This window comes from Maniola jurtina, chromosome 8 (genome assembly GCF_905333055.1).
Source record: "Maniola jurtina chromosome 8, ilManJurt1.1, whole genome shotgun sequence".
NCBI classification, from domain to species: Eukaryota; Metazoa; Arthropoda; class Insecta; order Lepidoptera; family Nymphalidae; genus Maniola; species Maniola jurtina.
The window spans coordinates 133,381-147,408 of record NC_060036.1 but is presented as its reverse complement, the minus strand read 5'-3'; the positions used below and the strand labels follow the sequence as shown (position 1 = coordinate 147,408).

At 39.2% G+C, this 14,028-nt stretch overlaps 1 long non-coding RNA gene across 1 annotated transcript in view; it reads left to right on the top strand.

The window, feature by feature from the left end:
* Positions 1-13,197, top strand: part of LOC123867299 — a 33,759-nt gene extending 20,562 nt beyond the window's left edge. Inside the window, exon 4 of the long non-coding RNA XR_006796379.1 lies at positions 13,187-13,197. This is a non-coding gene — a long non-coding RNA (uncharacterized LOC123867299). The remainder of the gene's footprint in view (positions 1-13,186) is intronic.
* The last annotated feature ends 831 nt before the right edge of the window (positions 13,198-14,028 follow it).

Below are 14,028 nucleotides of genomic sequence, written 5' to 3'. Positions count from 1 at the left end.
TAGCTACACATGTAATGTACCTAGGTATGAAGTCGGGCGAGCTTCACTCTTGGATTTCTAATTTTGTTTTAATATGCTCGCTCGACTTCATACCTAGGTACATTACATGTGTAGCTAAACAAAAATTATTTTCTACTTTTTAGTGTTTTTGGTTTTTGAAGTCGGTTTTATTTTTTTGTTTCAAAAATCAACATTGTAATAATTATTTTCACACAGTGTTGTGTCATGAAAAAGCCTATCACAGCCTAGTGGTTAAACGTCGTTAAACGTCGGCCTCCTGTTCGAGAGATCGGGGGTTTGATCGCAGGCATGCAGTTCTAACTTTTCGGAGCTATTTGCGTTTTATGCAAAATATATCGTCAATTGAATATCATTTACTTTAACCGTGAAGAAAAACATTGTGAGGAAATCTGCATGCCTGAGAGTTCTCCACGACGTTCTCAAAGGTGTGTGAGACCAGCAGCGTGGCTATAGCCAAACCCTTCTCATTCCGAGAGGTCCATGCTCAGTAGTGGGCCGGCAAAGGGTTGATCATGATGATGATGGTTGCGTCATGAAGTTCAAATGAATTAGTTGGTGTTTCGTGAGCGCGTTTTGTCGTGAGCTAGGGATGCAATCAAAGCTAAGCGTGTAGAGTGACGCAGCGACGCGCGTGGACGCGTCAAAGGAGCAATCAGTGTGAACACGAGGCGAATATTGGCGCATTCACAGAGTGAACACAGTCGTGTGATTCGTTTCGCGCGGCACCACGCGGTACATTACACACCATTTACACACACATCCTATAATCCCACTTCTAGCTGTTACTATTTGCTTCTCTTTAAGAATTCTTTGTAGTGGGGTATTGAGATGTATACAGGCAAAGAGCACACTGCTGATAGAATAGGTATTCCGAACACACATTTCAGACATTTTTTAGGCTTTTTATAGTTTTCACACTTTCATTCAACATAAAACGCGTTATTAAATTAAAATTATTCTTTTCATTCAACAAATAATCCTTTTGAACGCTGTTTTTAACTGAATTCCCGCAACATAAATAACTCAAAAGCGCAATAATTCGTTGGGAGCGACGCGAATATTAGGTTGAGTTCGTTCAGCGAGCCGTATAATTTGTGTCGGGCTCCAGCGGCGTTCCAGTACGCAGCCGCGCGTGCACCCAGAGCCGGCGCTCAGAGCCAAGCTGTTACATTACTTGAGTATACAAAACTCCACTTTCTAGCTAGCTGTCTAAGCAAGTGGATAAATACGTGCTACAAAACATATTTAATAAAAGTTAAAGCATCCATTTCATAGTATGTTAAGAAAAAATATATCTAAATACATAAAAGGCTAAGCTGACTGACTGACTGACAGACTGACCTATCAACGCACAGCTCAAACTACAAGACGGATCGGGCTAACATGCATGTAGATAGCTTTTATAACGTAGACATCCACTAAGAAAGGATTATTTAAAATTCAACCCCTAAAAAGGTATAATAGGGATTTGAAATATTATGTACTCCATGAGAAGTCGCGGGCGTAAGCTAGTTTAAGGTATATGATCGATTAATATCAAATAAAAAAGTAAGGAAGAACCTACTATGAGGTTACTTTAATACTCACACAGGTTGATGTACAGTCGGTCTCAGGATTCCAGTAGCAATTCCGCGTAACTATTGCAGCAAAAACCAGTCGCACTTATGGCCTCTTTCTATAAACACGCCTCACACATTGTGTGCGTTGAAACAGCGCCCACACAGTGAGCGCATAACCGTGCCACGCGAATATGATTATTAAGGTGCTAAATGACTTACGGCCTTTGACTGTACATTATAATCATAATAAACTGTCAAGTTCCCACTCAGCATAGCCGCCGGCTCTCCAGCTACGCTGCAGTGCAGCGTGGTGCAGCGGCGCGCGCCCAAACTTGGCAAATTGGAATAAATCATAATAATCACTCGGAGTGTCACCGTCCGCAACTTAGCTGACAGAATAATTGTAATTGTTCATATTGATACTTTGTTCTAAATCTGGTTTGCTTTTATACATTTTTCAACCGCCGTAATATTTTATAATCTGGAGAATATTACAACTTTTTCATTTTTGACAGTTTTTATTTAGTTCAGGTAAATTATTTAGTTAATTAAATATCTAACAGGCTGTATCCGTTATGAGTAATGACTAAAAACAATTTTGAAAAAATGGCATGTAAAATGGGACAAGTCTGTGACGTAACATGAAGCGTAGCTCGTAGTGCGTAGCGTACACTCTGTAAAACTATGTAAAATTCGCATAGTAGTTTATACAGATATGCAATAATCGGTTACTAGATAATAAGGACCTGAGGTCAAAAAATAATTGAGGTTTTTGTAAAACTGGAGTTGAAAGGTCGGCGGTATTACACCCCCGTGCCGTATAGAAACACATAAGGCCATCAGTCGTGCGCCTGATCTCTTTCCGGTCACGTCGCATTGCTGGCCCATCGTACTATAAGAGTGAGAAAATAGAAAGTTCATCTGAGCACAAACTTGTGTAATAATAATAATAATATCTCTCACAGTTTATATCCTCAATTGCTCAATGCTTAAAAGCGGACTGAAATCCGAAAGGTCGTCGATTCAAACCTCACCAGTTGCACTATTGTCTCACCTAAGTATTTTTAGCACAAGCTTTACGCTTAGGGAAAGGAGAGTCATTATTAATAATGACTCTCCTTAGTTAACATAGCTAACATAGCTAATATTCTTTTGTTTTTAATATATACCTACTATATCACATATTTTTCGATATTGTTAAAATATAGTTAAATGTTGGCGGGTATTTTATCAAAGCCTCGTGGGAAATCAGCCGCTCAGCGCCACGCGCAATATAATGTCAAACATCTAAATGAACCCAGCGGTAGAGTTCGGTGTTTTTGTTTAAACAATGTTTTAATTTAACGCGTGAACTAACTTTTTGTGTGTTTCCGCTTTTCAGGCTGTAACTTCATAAAAACAGAATCCGTATTTTATTACGACCGAGGATTTTGCCAAAATACTTTTGTGACTTGATGACGTCATAAAATATATTTGAAAAGTAAGCGCATTAGCGATTGCTAGTGCACATTGTAAACGCATCAACATACTTTTGAATCCCGATCGCGTTGACATACTGAACTGCATAACTACAATACTTAATACTTATAAAAGAAAAAAAACTGGTTTTTAAAAATATTAAACTTTTTATGGGGAACCCTGTAATTAAATACGACGTGGTAGCTTCTTTTATTATGGCACCTACTGTATGACTATTTAAAAGCGCGTATCTCAGTAAATGGAGCAGCTCTACCTATCTACCACAAATTGTACTGAGAGATGTTAACAGGGCTCTCTCCGTCACTCGTTTCATATAATCGTAGTTCCAATTTCATTTGAATATTAAGCAACCAAAGTCCATGCAGACATATTCTAGAAACTAATATCTGTGTCTATGGTGTTTTAGATTTTTCTAAAAATATGTAGTTTTAAAATTACAGGGGGTCAAAGGTTTGTATGAAAATTTTTAAGACCGCGTGACTTTGAAACCGAATATTTTAACAAATCTGGAAAACCACAGACATAGATATTAGTGTCTAGAATATGTCTGCAAAATTTCATGGACTTTGGTTGCTTAATATTCAAATGAAATTGGAACTACGATTGTATGAAACGAGTGACGGAGAGAGCCCTCTTAAGGTCCGTCTTACAACATGGAAACGAACCGTGCGAAGTTAGCAAGGATTTACTTTTAAGGATAAACTTTTTAAGGATAATACCACATTAATATACTTTTTATTGACTTTTCACATATTTCACATAAAATAATTTTGCTATCGAGCATGCAATCGAAAAATCTGTGTATTCAGAGAACCTTATTAAATCCCAGGAAGCAGCTCATCGGCGACCCTTCACATATGGAGGGTATACAACGACGATAAATGTTGTTGTCTGTTGTAGAGCGGGCCCCGAGCGGCGATACCCATCAAATTCTATTACGCTCGCTAACGGCCCTCAGCGTGTCCCCCACGTGTCCCCCGGTGTGTGCTCCGGTATGTCCCCCGGTGTGTCCCCCGGTGTGTGCCCCGGTGTGTGCCCCGGTGTGTCCCCCGGTGTGTCCCCCGGTGTCCCCCGGTATCCCCCGGTATGCCCCAGCCACGGGTCGCGGGGCCGGCCCACGCAGCGTCAGCTCAAATACCTCATATTATTTATTGTTTTGGTCCCGTCCTTCGCAAATAATACAACTCACAATAAGTGAAACGTCCGCTGATTAAAACCAGACACAAATCTTGATTTTTCGTACCAAGAATGACATTAATAGCACGAAAACCGTTTGTTATATTTTTTTCTTATTATAAAATACGCGGAGCTTTTTTGTAATGAAACTGGCGTGAATTTTCGAATAATGAAGGTAATTGTACCTTGACTATTTATATTTTTTTTCTACACCTTTGTTCCTTTCCTACTCTTTTGTAAAAGTTGCCATTTTTTTATTCAAATACGAGTACGCCCTTGACTGCAATCTCACCTGGTGGTAAGCGATAATGCAGTCTAAGATGGAAAGGGGTTAACTTAGAAGAGGTATGGCAGTTTTCATTAAACCCATACTCCTTTGGTTTCTACACGGCATCGTACCGAAACGCTAAATCGCTTGGCGGTATGACTTTGCAAATAGGGTGGTAACTAACCACGGCCGAAGCCTCCCACCAGACCAGATCAGAAATTTAGAAGTTATAAAAATATATTACAATTAATTATGTTCTTTCTTTCGTACATTAATTATGCCGACGCAATGTGTAGCCTTAATTGTTTTTTTTTTCATAAATTCTGTGTAAACTCAGTACGTAAGTAGGTATATTCTCATAACATAATGAGTGCCGCCGCGACAAAGGTTGCACGACACTCACTACAGAAGCGCTGCTTCATAACGAAGCAAGTTAGAATTTCATTAAAACTTCCGCGGCACCAGTTATTAATAAAATTCAGAAGTGGACCCGGAGCTGCGATCTCTAATGCATCGCAAATTAAACATTAAGTTAAATTATTAATCAACATTTAAGACTTTGAAGTTGCCTTACTTTTAGCCACTTTGCTCCTGCTCGACATATATGTTGGTCTGTTGCAGCTTCTACCTCACACACGGCTTTGCGCCGCCGTCATCCAGTGATTCTCTACGACTCGTTTGACGTCTCCCTGGCGCAGTGCTAGGCGCTGTAGACTCATCACAGAGAGGTCCCGGGTTCGATTCCCAGTAGAGATTTGGTGGGAGACTTCGACCGTGGTTAGTTAACCACCCAACCGGCATAGCCACCAAGCAATTTAGCGTTCCGGCACGATGCCTTGTAGAAACCAAAGGGGTATGGGTTTAATAAAACTATCAACCCTTCCAGGTTAGCCCGCTTCCATCTTAGACTGCATCATGACTTACCACCAGGTGAGATTGCAATGAAGGGCTAACATGTATTTGAATAAAAAAGTCTGTCCACCGAGTAGTCTTCTATTTTCAGCTGCGAGGTTGCCATTCTAGCACCTCTGGACCCCAACGTTTCCATTTAATCGTTTTTTTGCGAACTATGTGCCTTCTAAGTTAGCTATTCATAGTTAAAATCCGTTTGGTTAATTTAAGTCGGCAAGTCAAATCGCGTCAAGTGACGCCCTGAGCGACGGTAACGGATATAAGTGGCTATAACAATCCGGCACAGGATGTAACGAGCGACAAATGTGCGGTTTATTATCGTCGTAAACGTTATAGGCATATCGCCGCGTTCTCGCCGACATCGCCGCGCCGCTGTGACAAATCACGACTACTTTACTACTATACAACGCGGCCATCAGTCGTTAGGCGCTGCTGAACTTTAGATGAGTCTAGAAAACTTACTTCACACATTCATAGCTTTTATTTATTTATACATGGGCCTGTGGAATTCCTTACGAGAGATCTATGCCCAGCTATAGCCGTCTATCGGGTGACGACAATGACTCGCATAATAAATGTATTGGACCGTAAGTTTTTAATATTTTCAAACTGTCATATATACATCGCTGAATTTCTATAAAAAAATACATATAATGTAAATATTGTAAGTAGGTCTACTTATTATATAATTACATAAACATTAATGAAGGCCAGGAATATGGGTCAACAACTTATAAAGGTGAGCGATGAAAATTAAAAAGGGAGCGTTTGAAAAGGCATGTAAGGAAATGTAAAACATGTTGGAATCTAAAGAACATGTTTCTAATTACAGTTGCTTCAGAGAATGAGACCAGAAAATGTTGACCTACTCGGGAGCTATTTATATGTATAGCTATAGGGGCTAGCTGCCCCGCCTTGGCTTTGCTCAGATGGAATTTTCAAAAATCTTTTCTTAGTGAGGTTCTACGTTTGAAAGACCATACAAAATCTCAAATTCCTAAGTTCAGGTGTGGTTCAGGTCCAGTGGTTTAAATTGTTTTATATCTATGAGCATAAATAATGTTATGTTTAAAAAAATTGACAATCTTTAAATAACTCATTTGGACGTCAGTCAGTATAGCATAAGACCAAGAGACGAGAGAATCGACTATGCACCATAAAATATAAACTAAAACAAACATGTAAATCTCCACACGCTATGTGCATAAAAATATATAACTAACTCGATGTAAGCATAACAACCAACAGGGGGCTTTAAAAAAATCTCTTTCGTTGGCTGTGTGACAACTCATTTTATTCAATTTCCGACTTTTTCAGTTATAAGAATAAATAATATTAATATTGACATTTAATTAAGAGACCTGTTACAATAGACATTAATTCACTTCTTGGTCTAATCAGGATTATTTGTGCGGATTATTCCTGATGAGTATTAAATATTTGCATGCTTATGAAGTAGAATATGGAGGTCGCTATATAGTTATAATTTTGAACTCAACAACTGATATTCAGCAAATAAATAAATTTCATTTCATTTCAACTCAAATAATTACATATAATTCTCCTTTGAATAAGGGTAAAGCATATTCAGGACATCAGGCACTACAATAATTCAACAGGTGGGATTTCAAGCAAGGATCTTCGCATATCTGACCATTCTCTAAACAATTTATCTTTTGGCTACTAGTTAGTTTGGGCTATGTCAGTGCAGACCTTGGTTCTCCTACGGATCCCTTCTCTCAGGAAAACTCCTAACAAAATAAAAAAAAATAGTAGCTCACCGAGTGACTATTTTATTATTTAGGTTTTTAGGAATCCCGTGGGAACTCTATGATTTTACCTAATAAAAGGTAACTCCGGTGCGGCATGAAACAATAACAGCAACAAACAAACAAACACACTTTTATAATATGGGTAGTGATGGCCATTTTTCTCAATCTCGATCGTAAATATTACAGTCTTTAATAATTATAATAATATTTTGCTTGGGAGTAAATCAAAATATTTAAACAATAACTAAGGCCGCTCATTACAATCAAGTTAATGAAACTAAGACTCGTAAAAGTGAAGGGAGGCCCTCTAAGCAGCTTACAAGTTAAGCTGTCAAGTCGCCCCGACCCATTTTGCCCCGGCTCGCTTTGCCCCGGCGGCGGCTCGTCTGATTTCCCCGGAGCGCAGGGCTGGAATCACGGTCCCAGTTTTAAAGACTGTTTTAATAATAGCATTATTTCACAATTACGGCGCAAATAGGATGCAAAAAGCCGTGCGAGCAGCAATAAAGAGGACTCACTATACATAACAAGGTTGCATCATAACGCAATACTGCACAGCTCCTCTGTATCGCAAATAAGTAAATGTCTGGTGACGCTGCAGCTGTCAAAGCGACAACACTAGTGTATTATTCATTGGATGTCTATAGGCGTGTTTGTCTATGATATGACGATATAGGTCTACAAGATATTATTGCGCTAACTTTTTCTACTACCTAATCTAACATGACAGCGTTTGCATAGTGCCACGAAAGGTTATAACTGTCCACTATATTATATATTATATTATATATTATATTATATACTATACACTGTATTATAGTTTTTCCAAACTGACCGCTCCGAGACTGACTTGCCTACTGTTTTATTACCATTTCACAACTAAACCGCTAAATTGAACCTTATATATTTCTATCTTTATATGTATGAGCTGGTATTATAAAGACAAATATAAGGTTATTTACCGCGGGTGAAGTCGGGAGCTAAATTATTTAGGATACAATAAACTTAATTCACTAAAATCTAGAATAAGTTAACCCGTGTTTAGGTTTTAGAAGCATTCGCTCGGCTCATAGTTGCGCGAACTCCGGCGGAGTGAAATTGTTTACAAACAAACATAGTTACAAAGTCTCGAGGGCGCTCCCCGCTACTTCAGGGACCAGTTATACAGAACCACTTGCAGAGCACTCAATTAAACGTTATATGAAAATATTTGACCCTCTGTTGAGCCGGGGCAGATTAATGCCACTTGAGGCGTTTTGTTGGGATAACTAAGAACATTAACTAAGAACTAAGAACGAAGAATTAAGAACTATTTGTACATCAATATTTACAGACTAAATAACCGATATTTAAAAAATGTCTACATCTTTTTATTGTTTCTTTTTCTGGTTGCTTTCGAGCACCAAAGGTCTAAAGAGGGAGGTCTAATCAAAGCTATTTATATCAACCATAATAATTTGCAATTTAATTCAGTGGATGTGAACAGAGCGAGGCGGTGAGTGCGATAATCCGTTTGTGCGTCTGCCCGACAAATACCCCGATGAAAAACGATGACGTCAGTGAAACGTTATGCCCCTCCTCCACCACGCACAGTGGAGCACACACACACACACACACACACACAGTGGAGGCCAGCTGGCCCGTTCTGCCTTCATTCGGTTGGAATTTTTGATACCATAATGAGAGTCTATGTTACAGAGAAAACCTAACTATACTCATTAAAATCTCAAGTTTTCAGAGCCAGCAATTAGACATTGATGTCAGTCAGTTTTTTTTTATTTATACGAGATATCGTAGATAGAAAGGATATAACCACTAAATAGTAGCATCCATAATCTATACTAATAAATAAAATTGGAGTGTCTGTCTGTAATTTCGAAATAACTACCTCATATTAAGCTCAAATGGTTATTTGAACGATACCAACACTGAATCACACGTTTTTAAAATTTTTGTCTGTCTGTCTGTCTGTCTGTCTGTCTGTCTGTCTGTCTGTCTGTTTGAAAAGGCTAATCTTCGGAACGGCTGGACCGATTTTGACGGGGTTTTCACAGACAAGTAGAGGATTGATCAGGGAGTAAAATAGGCTACTTTTTTAACCGACTTTCAAAAAGGAAGTTGTGTTTTTCTTCCTATGTACACCGAAATCTCCGAGATTTCTGAACCGATTTGCGTAATTTTTTTTTTAATCGATAGAGGAACTTTGTGACAACTTTCCCACGGGATTTCAGACCCTAAATCCACGCGGGCGAAGCTGCGGGCATCAGCTAGTATTATATAAACCAATTAATCGAACGGCGATACAACAGCTAAGTGCGATACGTTTATTGTTTTTGAAATTTGTGAAATTATTTTGGCATCGTTTCAAATAGGCACTATAGGATTAATCTCTTCTATATCGGATTAAACTAAAAAGTGCATTATGATAAAAGCTGCTTAAATTGCTAAAAGCTCGTAATATATTTTTGTACGGATTGCTCACAGCTTACGTAATAATTGATATATTACATTATATTGTTCCTAGCTGATGCCCGCGACTTCGTCCGCATGGATTTAGGATTTTTAAAGTCCCGTGGGAACTCTTTGATTTTCCGAGATTAAAAGTAGCCCATGTCACTCTCGAGGCCTTTATCTATAACACTAGTGAAGTGATTAGAGGACAAGCCAGCAAACAAACACACGCTTCCACATTAAATAATAATTATTATGGATAGTGGTAATTAACTGACCCGACCCAGCTTCGTTCAGTCCTCACTGGAAATTCCTCCTTAGGTATGTTTCTAGTTTTTCTCGGCCCATCCGTTAAACCGATTTTTATGAAATCAAAGTGTTCCTAAGGAATTTTTGAAAATGTAAACCCACGCGGACCAAGTCGCCGCCTTGAGCTAGATACTAAGACAGTCCGAAGTTAATAAAACTCACGACCTAAATATTTTATTGCTCTCGATATTTAATTAAAAATACTCGACACAGTTGCAGCTTGTTGGAATTAAAGATCGAACAAGTTACTGCTCTCACAGCTACCCACCTACCTACGGAGTGCAGCCACTTGTGAGATTGGACAATAAACTTACTAACTTGTTAGTTTTCACAGAGGAATCTTTGATCTCGGACTAGAGCCAAACTATTGCACTATACGCGAGCAAACTTATGGCGCCTTCTAATGGGACGCTCAAATAAAAAACAGTTTGACTAAAGTAGTAAGCGCTTGTGATAGGCTACAGTAGTCAAGTAGTTGGCCTCCTGTTCGGAGAGTCAGGGGTTTGATTCCGGACGCGCACATCTAATCAAAGGTATGTGCGTTTTAAGAAATTAAGCACTCGATATATCTGTGAAAGAAAATATCGTGAGGAACCTTGCATGCCTGAGAGCCATCAGAGATCTCAGAATGAGAAGGATTTGGTCGCATTCTACCACGCGAGTCATATTCGTATCGGCAGATTACACACCTATGAGAACATTTAGAAGAACTCTCAGGCATGCAGCTTTTCTCGCGATGTTTTCCTTCACCGTTAAATAAAGTTTTAAGATGCGTGCCGGGAATCGAACCCCGGATCTCCCGACTGAGAAGCCCGAGTCACAACCACTCGGCTATCACCGCCTTTTAAAGAACGTATATTGAATATGTAATTGCTCCGTAAAGTGGTATTTCAAAATCTCTTTCTTCCGCCCGTGAAATAACTACGAGAGACTAAACGACGCCATCTATTTCCCTTAGCTTTGCCGTAATGCCGACATCTCGTGAACCCGCACTATAAATCTATTGAGAGCTACCTCCACCGAGTACCCACTGCGGAAGCGAATTATGGCGTAATAATAATACTCCCACGTATTCAATTATTACGTACTTTACGAGAAAGGAAAAAACAGTACAATTTCAAAAGACTCAATTAAAAGCTGACTTAACTCAGAAGCTTAGTTTTGAATGGGCAAAAAAAAATTTACATGCTTCCGAAAATAATTAAAATATCTTTGGTAAATTCTACAATTCCGGCACGGCGTGGCGCGGCGCTGCGTGGCGGCGGGCGGCGTTGTATACACGGCGCGGCGGCGGGCGGCGTTGTATATAATCTTTTCTAGGGGTCCATACCCGAAGGGTGCCAACGGGATGTTATTACCAAAACTCCGCTGTTCGTCCCTCAGCCTGTGTGTCTACCTGTCTGTCTGTCTGTCAGTGGGCTGTATCTCATGGTTCATGGTAAAAGGCAGAAAGTTCAAATTCCCACAGAGTGTGTATTTCTTTTGCCGCTACAAAAAATGAAAATTTCATTATGTTATTTATGAAAAAACAAAAGTTCATAATCTTGTACGATGGCACGAAATTCTTCGTGTACGAGTCACTAGTTTACCTTTTTAATCAGCGAAGGAAAAATAGTTTGTCTTAAGTATGCACGTAATTTATGGAGGTTTGTTCGCAAAACAAACGCAAACCTGGAGCGAAATGGCGAACAAGCAACTCAAACAACGTGATCTTGCTAACTGCATGCTGCAACCAGCGCGATTAATGTAAACTCATAAAAGTATCTCTAGCTGCCATAAGGCTGCATTTCCACCGGATGTTTGCGAAAATGCACAGCGAGGGATGTAATAATATGTGAGGTAAGACCCAACGAAGCATCGTTTAATTTTCATCGCTAACTCTTTCGGCGATAAGCTGCGATGAATACTCGTACGCTGCTAACCTACTCGTATGTCATCCCCCGCACGTGCCTGTAAGACGGATTTATTCGTAGTGCGCTCCATACAAACATAGTTTGGCTTTCATTTGAACACTAACCAATTAAACTCGATCAAATGTAGATTAGATACGTTTTAGAAAATGGTATCTATGTCTGTTGTTTTTCAGATTTCCCTTACTTAATCACTTAAAATCAGGTTACAAGCCTGCTCGCTAATTTTTGGAAAAAAAAATGTTCAGTTTAGAAGTTACGAGGTCTCAAGAATTTACACACAAATTTTTAAGCCCAAGTACCTACCTTTAAAAAAATTTCGGTTCGACAAGCCACTGACATGGATATTATGTTTTTACAACATATCTGCAAAATTATATCGAGTTTGATCGGTTAATATACAATCAAGAACCAAACTACGTTTGTATGGAACGAGTGACAGACTGACTGACTTCCAACAGTAGCCATCGCTTACTCGTCCGTTATAATAAGTAGTCACAAACAATATAACAGCGCAGCGTTGCCTGTCGCGGAGTTAACTTGAATAATGAGCGTAAAGACTTAATGTCGCCAGAGAATTTATATTTGAAGCAGGTTTGTGGGTGAAATTCAAATTAAGCATAATAAATTGTAATTACGTATTTTATTACTTAGTAAAGTTTGGACATAAATATGTCTTACTAGAGTTTGTATTTTAAAAAGTTAAAGATTTTAGAAAGGTACCAAGTAGTTTTTATAATTAAGTTTTTAAAAAACTAAAAGCACCAATGTATAAAAACTAATTGGCCCCTCCCTCTTTGTTCGGATAGAAATCGGAAATTTCTGAAAACATTTCTTAGTGGAGAGTAGTGTAGGTACGTTTTAGAAAAGACACACATGAAGTTTTCAGGCCCAAAGGCGCGGTCATAACTGCCACCCAGACCAGACAAAATGCCCAAATTGTCCCTGGAATTGAATCCGACACTTCCCACTTATAACACTTCAGCGCTCACCACTGTGCCAAAGGTGGTCATCTAAAATATTACAGATACAGAACATCTAAACGTATTGTATTTAGTTCTGTCACCATTGAAATGTTAACAACGTTCTGAGCTGATGATTCCACCAAATGCCGCGGGTTCCACTCCAAAAGCAATATAACGCGAACCGCGCGCCTCCGCGTATCACCGACATGCAAACGCAATATTGGGCCAAATGTGTAATGTTTCATTCCGCCGCCATCATGAGCACTCAGTGACACACGAATTCCACCGATTTATCGTTCAAGTAATGCTTTATTGCAGCCATTTCATATATTAATCACTAATTATAGTGTTCAGCAGATAATAGTACAAGCATAATTATTATACTCATTACACATCTATAGTTCGTAGGTACACTACCTATTAGACTCTCGGGATAATTTCTATTTGTATCATCATAGTTTACTCAATCGCCAGTTAATCGTATAAAACGCACATTGCTAGTATGATAACTCCAACAAGTTAGAGGTGCGTGCCCGGAATGGAACCCCGGACCCCCGACTGCAGGCCGACGTCTTACTCACTAGGCTATCACCGCTTCACTACATGTTCCTAATCAAAGTTTATTTCAATCACGTAAAAATTAGAATTGGAAACTAACTCTATAGTTCTCGTAAAGAAAAATGGAGCACATTAGTTTGCTGTACATCTTTTGAAATGAATTGAAATCTAGGTAAGTTCGATTTTTGTGAAAAACGCAGAAGCCAGCGCCCGTGCGGCGATGCTTCTTATCATGTCAGCCATTCCAGCACATTCCAGCACATTCCAGCACATTCCAGCACATTCCAGCACATTCCAGCACATTCCAGCACATTCCAGCACATTCCAGCACATTCCAGCACATTCCAGCACATTCCAGCACATTCCAGCTCACCTAGGACCGCCGCCGCCGCGCCGGCTGCGCGCCGCATATCGTTTATTTACACGAACATTTCATTCCGTGGGCGCCGTGCAGTGGTCTGGAGATGCCTATATCATTATTCTTTGCGATAGTTCTAAACAATTCTCCGTTTTTCATTTCTAGTGTTTCTTCAAAATCTTGCATCCATTTCAGTTAGAATATGTAAATTAGGTAATTGTTTTTTTTAGTATATTTGCAAAATATGCAAAAAAAATACCTAATATTAATATAATAGGTATATTTTAAAA